This window comes from Sinocyclocheilus rhinocerous, unplaced genomic scaffold (assembly GCF_001515625.1).
Source record: "Sinocyclocheilus rhinocerous isolate Xijiao unplaced genomic scaffold, SAMN03320098_v1.1 scaffold4100, whole genome shotgun sequence".
Taxonomy (NCBI): Eukaryota; Metazoa; Chordata; class Actinopteri; order Cypriniformes; family Cyprinidae; genus Sinocyclocheilus; species Sinocyclocheilus rhinocerous.
The window spans coordinates 225355-233854 of NW_015648132.1; the positions used below are offsets into that span (position 1 = coordinate 225355).

The 8500-nt window shown below is 37.9% G+C and overlaps 1 pseudogene; it reads left to right on the forward strand.

Moving 5' to 3' along the window:
- Window positions 1–4476, forward strand: part of LOC107709645 (phospholipase B-like 1) — a 10051-nt pseudogene extending 5575 nt beyond the window's left edge.
- The last annotated feature ends 4024 nt before the right edge of the window (window positions 4477–8500 follow it).

The following is an 8500-nucleotide window of genomic DNA, read 5'->3' on the forward strand; positions in this document are numbered from 1 at the left end:
AGGCTTGTGCACTCAACTGTTTGCGAAATGGAGCTTTGTGCTCGTGTATCCTACCTCTCTCATTCGGCCCAAATCCAAATATTCCATAATATTTCCATATTTGCGATGAAACGTATCTGAATGCTAAACTATTGTTTATTATGTAAATTATAGGCTTTGTACTTCAGTCACATTCCAACGGTGACACAGAGACGGGCGTGCTGATGTTTGGTTCACTGTATTTTATTTTGATAAAGTACCAACTGCGCTGTCAAGTTAGCAATGCTGGAACTGATGTGTTTTGTGTGAGTGTGTGAGTGTGTGTGTGTGTGCGCGCGCTGGCGCGATCACTTCTTCCTTATACCAGCAGAATCAACTTTAAACACTTATTGTCTTATTAATAATGCATCACTGTATAAAGGTCTGCTTTTATTTGTGTTCACTCACAATGAAAAAAAACATTGTGCTTTTGTAAAATAAAGAAAACATAGGATGTCGCTTTCTGCCATTTGAGTTTCCTTTCTGTGAACAACGTAAGTCTGTCACAAAAATGAACTGAAACTGTTTTTTTCTCGTTTATCTGTAAACTAAATCAAATATATTTCAAGAATTTATTGCTTGTATATATATATGTACTGCAGACTTATATATATAACATAATGTAATAATATTTAGTATTTTCACAGCTAGGTGGAAAAAAATGTAATTTGTACTACTGTCTGTTCAAAATAAATGAAAAGAAACCGAGCATAGTAGATTTTTTTTTTCCTGTTGTACCAAAATCGTATCGCACCGTGACCCCCGAACCGTGACATCTATGTACTGTTCCACCCCTAGTTACTTGGTCACTCCAGCTGGTTCACCTATTCTGCCAGCATGAGAATCTACAAGCACTGGGAATTCAGCCTGAAAAATAAACGTAATGGCACAAGCAGGCTGTCCTTTAGCAGCTACCCCGGTATTTATAGGCAGATGTTTGTCTTTTATAATTCAAACTAACAATAATTTAGTACTATAAAACTGTTTCTCGCATCATTTCCTGGGATCTTGTCATCTCTGGATGACTTTTATTTGCTGGGAACAGGGTTGTTTGTAACTCAGACCACAAACAACGTGTTCAACTCCTCTCTGTTCTCCCTGGTGACCCCAGAGGCTTTGCTTGCCTGGCAAAGAGTGCGTGTAGCACATGTGCTGGCCTGCACAGGGAAGCAATGGGTTAGCAAATATTTTCTAAGCACAATTCAGGTGAGACAGACAAGGCAAATGTGGATTATTATATGCAAAAATTGTGTTCCATATCTGCAGTGCTCTGTGGTGTCGCCTTTCATCATTACAACAAAGCTGAAAGCATACAGTTCTCTAGAATGTGATTGTATGCTGTAGCATTCAATTTCTCAGTCCCACCCTCAGGCTTTCAAAACCGAAGCATTTCTTTCCTCTGCTGAACACAAGAAAAATTATTTTAATATTTTGAAGAATGTATCAACTGTTTTTGTCCTTACAATCAAAGTCAGTTGGGTCCAAAACAACACTAACATTTATCAAAATATCCTCTTTTGTGTTCAGCAGAGGAAAGAAATGCGGTAACACTTCAGTATAGGGACCAATTCTCTCTATTAAGTTGCTTATTAGCATGCCTATTATTAACATATTGGCTGTTTATTAGTACTCATAAAGCACATATCCTGCACCATATTCTATATCCCTAACCCAATACCTAAACTTAACTACCTTATTAATAAGCAGAAAATTAGGAGTTTGTTGAGGCAAAAGTCTTAGTTAATGGTTTGTTAATAGCGAGAATTGGACCTTAAAATAAAGTGTGACCAGGAATTTTGAATGGGGATGAGTAAATGTTGACAGAAATGTTATTTTTGGGGTGAACTGACCTCACAGAAATAGATATACTGGAATAGCCAGTAATATAGCTATATTAAAGAAATACATACATACATGCATACCTTTAAAATAATAACATTTTCTTGCTTTGCAGCCTGAAATGAAGATGGACACAGTTTTTGTTTTATTCAGATGTATTTACTCAGTGCAACTTATAACATCCAAGTGAAAGATATAACACCAACATATCAGAAAAAAAATGAGTCAGAACAGAATCACTGAGTTGGAAAAAAGATCACCCCCTTGTGTCAGTATTTTGTTGAACCACCTTTTGCTTTAACCCTCTATGGTACGGAGTTGCCATATGGCAACAATTAATATACTCATTTCCTTGTTATTCTGAAAAAACTACAATATATCGCATTATGGGAATTAAAAGCGTAGGCCTTAAGGTAGCCAATGATGTGGTGTTTTTAAGTCACATGACAACTGAATGTCCCTCCAAAACTCCTTTTCCCACTGTCACCCTCACACAGAAGACACCTGTTGAAGTGCTCCAGAAATTGCTTTATTAACTTAATTTCTAAACATCTTTTCTCAAGGGGGATTTTTTTGCAACATCTTTGGTAAGTAAATTAGATATTTTCATTCACAAATCAATTTTGTCTTACATAGTTTTACTGTAAATTAAGAAAATATCAAAGTTGCCATATGGCAACTCTCACTGTGTGCTCAGTTTTGTTGTGTGCTTTGGGTCATTGTCATGTTGGAAGGTAAACCTTCTTCCCACTGACAACTTTCTGGCAGAGGGCAGCAGATTTTCCTCAAGAATTTAATGGTATTTTGCCCCCATCCATTTTTCCTTCTATCCTGGCAAGTGCTTCAGTCCCTGCTGCAGAGAAACACCCCGATAACAGGATATTAGCACCTCCATGCTTTACTGTAGGAATGCGGTTTTTTGGATGGTGAGCTTTATTGGATTTCCGCCAGACATATTGTTTGCTGTTGAGGCCAAATAATTCAATTTTAGTCTCATCTGCCTCAGAATCTTCAAAGTGTGTTTTGGCAAAGCTCAGTCGTGACTGCATGTGGCCTTTCTTGAGGAGTGGCATTTTTCTTGCAACCGTCCCATACAAGCCACATTTGTGGAGAATTTGTGATATTGTTGTCACATGCACACAATGACCACTCTTTGTCATAAATTCCTGCAACTGCTTCAGAATTGCTGTAGGCGTCTTTGCTGTAGCCTCTCTGACCAGTTTCCTCCTGGCTCTTTCGTCCAGTTTGGATCGACGTCCTGGTCCAGGGAGGGTCTGTGTTGTACCAAATACCTTCCACTTAATAATAGACTTCACTGTGTTTCTAGGCATTTATAAAGACTTTGAAAAATGTTTTTTGTATCCATCTCCTGACTTGTGCCTGTCCACAACTTCATCAGTTGCACTGAATAAATACAGTTGGAAAAAACAAAAACTGTGTCTGTCTTCATTTCAGGCTGCAAAGCAACAAAATGTGATTTTAAAGGGGGTGATTCTTTTCTATACCCACTGACATAGCTTTTTTATTTTCAAATACTTTTGGAATGACTTTCATCAGGGACCTACAATAACCAGTGGATCTGAAAAGAGTTTCCCTTGGAAAGCAGATTGAAGATTGGAGTCTGACTGTTGTGGAGCAGATTCCTGGTTTGGTGTTGTACTCGGATCAGTCATCAGTGCTTCGTCATGGTGAGGAGTATTTTCATAAGAAAAGTATATGATCAGTCCACTGGAAATTCATTTGAGAGGATGTAAGTAGGAAGCTAAAATCACACCCTGAAGGGTAAATTTAACAAGATCATATGCTTTACCAATCGTCTCAATAGGTTACTGGGCATCCTACAACATACCTTTCCACTCAGATATTTACCGAATGAGTGGTTATGGTGTGATGTGGGAAAAGTATGGGGAAGACTTCTCATATGACCTCTGTCCACGTGCAAAACTTTTCCGCAGGGACCAGGGAAAAGTCATTAATCTGGACACCTTGAAATACATTACGAGGTACAATGGTGAGTTTAGGTGCTTTCTTCAGAAATTATGTTTCTTCAAACTAATCTGCCCTCTTGAATAGTAGCACTCTGTCATATTAGATTACAGAAAAGACCCATATTCAAAGAAGCACCCTTGTGAATCTATCTGCTGCCGAAATGACCTGAGGCTCCGACGACCTCATCCAGGAGGCTGTTATGATACTAAGGTATAGAAATAGGTCGTTTTGGTCAATGTGCTATTATTACATAAAAGCCAGTAAAGATACAGTGCGATTCTAATGCAGCCTGCATGCCTTTAGGTTACAGATTATCACATGGCCCAGATGTTTTTGGCTGAAGCTGTGAACGGACCCACTACTCAGAATGGTCTTCCACTTTTCTCTTGGAGCCGTTTTATTCGGACAGCTCATCATGGGCTCCCTCAGACCTACAACTTTACGTTCATCACCATGCAGCCCCTGCTCTTTGGTTCCAGAGATCAAGCCAAGACTGATAGTAGTCTGGTACAGTGTATGAACAGCAGTCTAGAGGACACAGGTGCAAGACTTGGAAAGTATCTAGCCGACTTTGTGTCAGATATTTACAGGCAGCTTCACAAAGTCATTGGGTACATTTTTGTCCCATAAAGCTTTGCAACTGAATGCATAATACTTCCAATCAGTGCTGGGCATATGTTTATGCAATAAAAGACTACAGTAACAATATTTGCCCTAACTTGACAGTCAAACTGATATGTCTGTGTTAATGACAAAGCTCATGGTCATAAATATTAACAAATTACGAGTAAAAAATGTATCAATGCAGTCATTTAAGATTAAGATAAACTGAGCTGAACAACATCAGCAGTGTCATCAAACTTTTTCACTGGAGAAAAGCAATAGCACGGACAGAGGACTTGATAAGTAAAAATGTCCTAATGATAGATTTGTTTATTACAAACACAGAGCTTTTCACGTCACAATATGTTAATTGGAGATGGACTGGAGATGGATTGTTAAGTGTTTATCAGCTGTTTGGACTCTTGTTCTGACGGCACCCATTCACTGCAGAGGATTCACTGGTTAGCAAGTGATGTAATGCTAAATTTTTCAAAATCTGTTCCGATGAAGAAGCAAACTCATCTATATCTTAGATGCCCTGAGGGTGAATACATTTTTAGCAAATTTTCATTTTTGGGTGAACTATTCCTTTAAAATTATCAATTATATTAAAGTATTGTACATTTTATATTATTTATATAAATCTATTCTCTTTGAGAATAGTCTTGTCTTTGCAAGCTGAATAATTTGTAACTACAGGCTGAATATGATTAATTTACACCAACAATCTACACCATAAATGGATGTTCAATTTTATTTTGTGTTAGAAATTATATATGGGGTCAAAAGTATAAAACCATTAGTAAAAAGGCTTAAAAGTATTAATACCCTTCTAACCCACCTTGATATGCAGAATAGTGGTCGATCGTGTTGGGTTTCAATGGCCACTTTTTAAAGCTTTTATCTTTGATTCCCCCAATCTTTAATATTATCAGCACAACAAACGGTATTACACTTGTTCCACTTTTGCTTTACCAGCAGCACTAGATCTGCATCTACTAGCTTACTTAAGTATGTGTAGCCTAAAACCTGACAATCCTTTTATCAGAATAATTTGAGAATGTACCAAAGAGTAAGTCGATTGTCCTAGACATAGTGCAGAATTTTAAATATCCATTGCTGTTAGTTAATGCATAAACACATCCAGAATCCTAAAATCTGCGCAGGTTTCTGCGTCAAAAGTGCATCAACGTGCAAGTGGGCGGGGCGAACACATCGCAGGAAACGAGACAATCAACTGCCGCGCTTATTCTACTTCCATGAAACGAACAAAACCAGCAGCACGCCGCTTCACCGCGGGAGACAGAACGGCACCAGAACAGCATTCGAGCCGCACCGACAGTCCGCATACACACCGCACACCAGCCTCAGTGTAGTACCCTAATGGCAACGGAGGACAAAGGAAAAACGGCGGCGCCTCAGGCTTTACCGGAAACGAGATCCCTTTCAGCAACATACAACAATCTGAACAATAATAACAACAACAATAATAACAACAAAGACAACGAGGGAAGTGAAGGAGCCACATCCACTACTGTTGAACCCGGTGGGACTGAAAATATCATCGGAAACGGTTCAACTGTCAGTACAACCGGAGGCAATAACGGCAAATGGGTCCGTCTCAACGTCGGGGGGACGGTGTTTCTAACGACACGACAGACGCTGCTAAAGGAACAAACTTCATTTCTGTATCGACTGTGTCAGCAGCAGGACTTACATTCTGACACGGTAGGTGATGTTAGTGTATGACTGTGTGTTAATGATGCAGCGGGCGTCTTCAGTCAGATGGATGCGCACGTGCTGCGCTGCTTAATGATGCGGACCCCCAGTGTTTGTGCATTTGAGCAGCATCGCAGTTATTAGCCAGAAATATCCATATTATACTCCATGATGCCTTTAGCAGATAATGTGATCTACCTGAAGCTGATTTTGTCCAGTTCTCTTGATGGGCTGATCACCAGATCATCATCAGTAACATACACCCTCAATTTATAAGGTTGAATCTCATGAATTTGTATTTTGCATGCAGATAATAAAGCATATTATTTTTATAATATTATTATTATTATTGACTTGTTTAATATTTAACGAGTTAATAATAATGATGATAATAATGAAACTAATCTTTAAGTTATTCATTCAATATCAATATTAATAAGTTATTCATATCAATATTATTAATACAATATTTTTTATCAGAATATATTAAAGGCAGTAATTGATGTAATCTTATATTATTAAAAAAAAATCATTTAAACATTATTTATTACATTGGTGAGACACAGCCAATTAAGCATGTAAATCAGGAACGGTCAATTAAAATTCTGTCATCATTTACTCATCCTCATGTCATTCCAAACCTGTATGCATTTCTTTCTTATGTGGAACACAAAAGAAGATATTTTGAAGAATGTTGGGAACCAAACAACATTGGAGCCTTGAATGGACACACACATTTCTCCAAATATCTTCTTCTACAGAAGAAAGTAAGTCAGACAGTTTTGGAATGACATGAGGGTGAGTAAATAATGACAGAATTTTCATTTTTGGGTGGAGTATCCCTTTAAGGTTAGGATACTTCTTGTTAAATGAGGCCTAAGATAATCCAAATAAAGCATCCATATCTTATAGAACTGATCTGTCAGAATGTAGAGAGCACATGCCAGGAGTTCTAGTGGGACCAAAGCAAATATCACCTTATGCCAACTCTTATGTGAAGTGGGTCTTATCACTGACCCACTGCAATAATTTTTTTTTCTTCTGGCAGCAAAGGTTAATATTTTACATAATTTCCTGTTGGCAGATGTCTTTGTGTCTGCTTGGAAGGCACGAATCTAATAAAACTGGATGTAATTCTAGTTGGATACCAAATATCATTTTCAATATTTCCAATATCTACAACCTGCAATAAGGTACTTATTTCTGTTGTAAATTTAAACATATGACAATGAAAAAATAAAAAAGGCCAGCGGATGGGGAGTCTATGGATGATTTTGTATTGAATTGTATTTTTTTGCATATACAAATGGATATCTTTGTGACATGGCACCATATATTCTTCCTTGTGCCATCATCAATGGTAAATACAGTAACAATTATATATTTTTGTTTTTTTCTCCATATTACAGTAATAAGTAATTTCTTTATCATGAAAATAATGTCAAAATGCAAATAATGCAAATTATTTTAAGCTTCATCTTCTTAAAGTAAAATTTTTTCTTTTCAATTTTGGGTTGAAATGTTGTGAGCTTTACGCATATACAGTATATGCTAATTTTATTTTTAGCTCCCATTTACTCATACAGCATTAAGGCATACAAAAAGTATTTGACTTAACAGATGGTACTCTGCCTTCACAGTATCCACTAGGGGTGGAACGGTTCGCGGAAAAAAATCGAACCGTACGGTTCTCCACACACCGTTCGGCACGCGCTAGGACCGCGGTTCAACTTAAATCTGACAACGCATCTGTAATATGGTTTGCTATAAATAACACGTAAAACAAACATGGTTCGGCTATTGTATGTTTCTGTTGATGGATGCGCATTCTGGCTTCCCAATACATTACAAAAATAGCGATGAAAACAAACGTGGACAAACAATTCACTCTTGTTCAATGCGGCGCGTATGCTGGAATATGAGCAGTCATTTATTCCGTCATCACCCGGGTGCTGATAGCGCGCATGCACAGGTGAGACCTGAACGGCACACGATGATATATGTGTTTAAAGTAAACTCATTTAAGCCTTGCCAGTTTAAACGTTTAAGAGCCAGAAGACGCGAGCTCGTGCACGCAGTGAAAAGATTTGTGCGTGCGCTCATCCGAAGCGCTCAAACCAGCCTCAGAACGCACGCAAATATTAAGCTCTCTGAAGTATTGTGTTTGAATGGACAAATTCACACAAAAATTGTCAAAATGCCTGTCTTGGTAAGTATCCTATAGCAGACATAGCTGGCTGAACGTACTTACAGCTACTTAAAGTGACAGCACTTTCTTAATATTAATCAAACAGCAACAACAAAGAAATCACTCACTGCTCTTGATTGAATA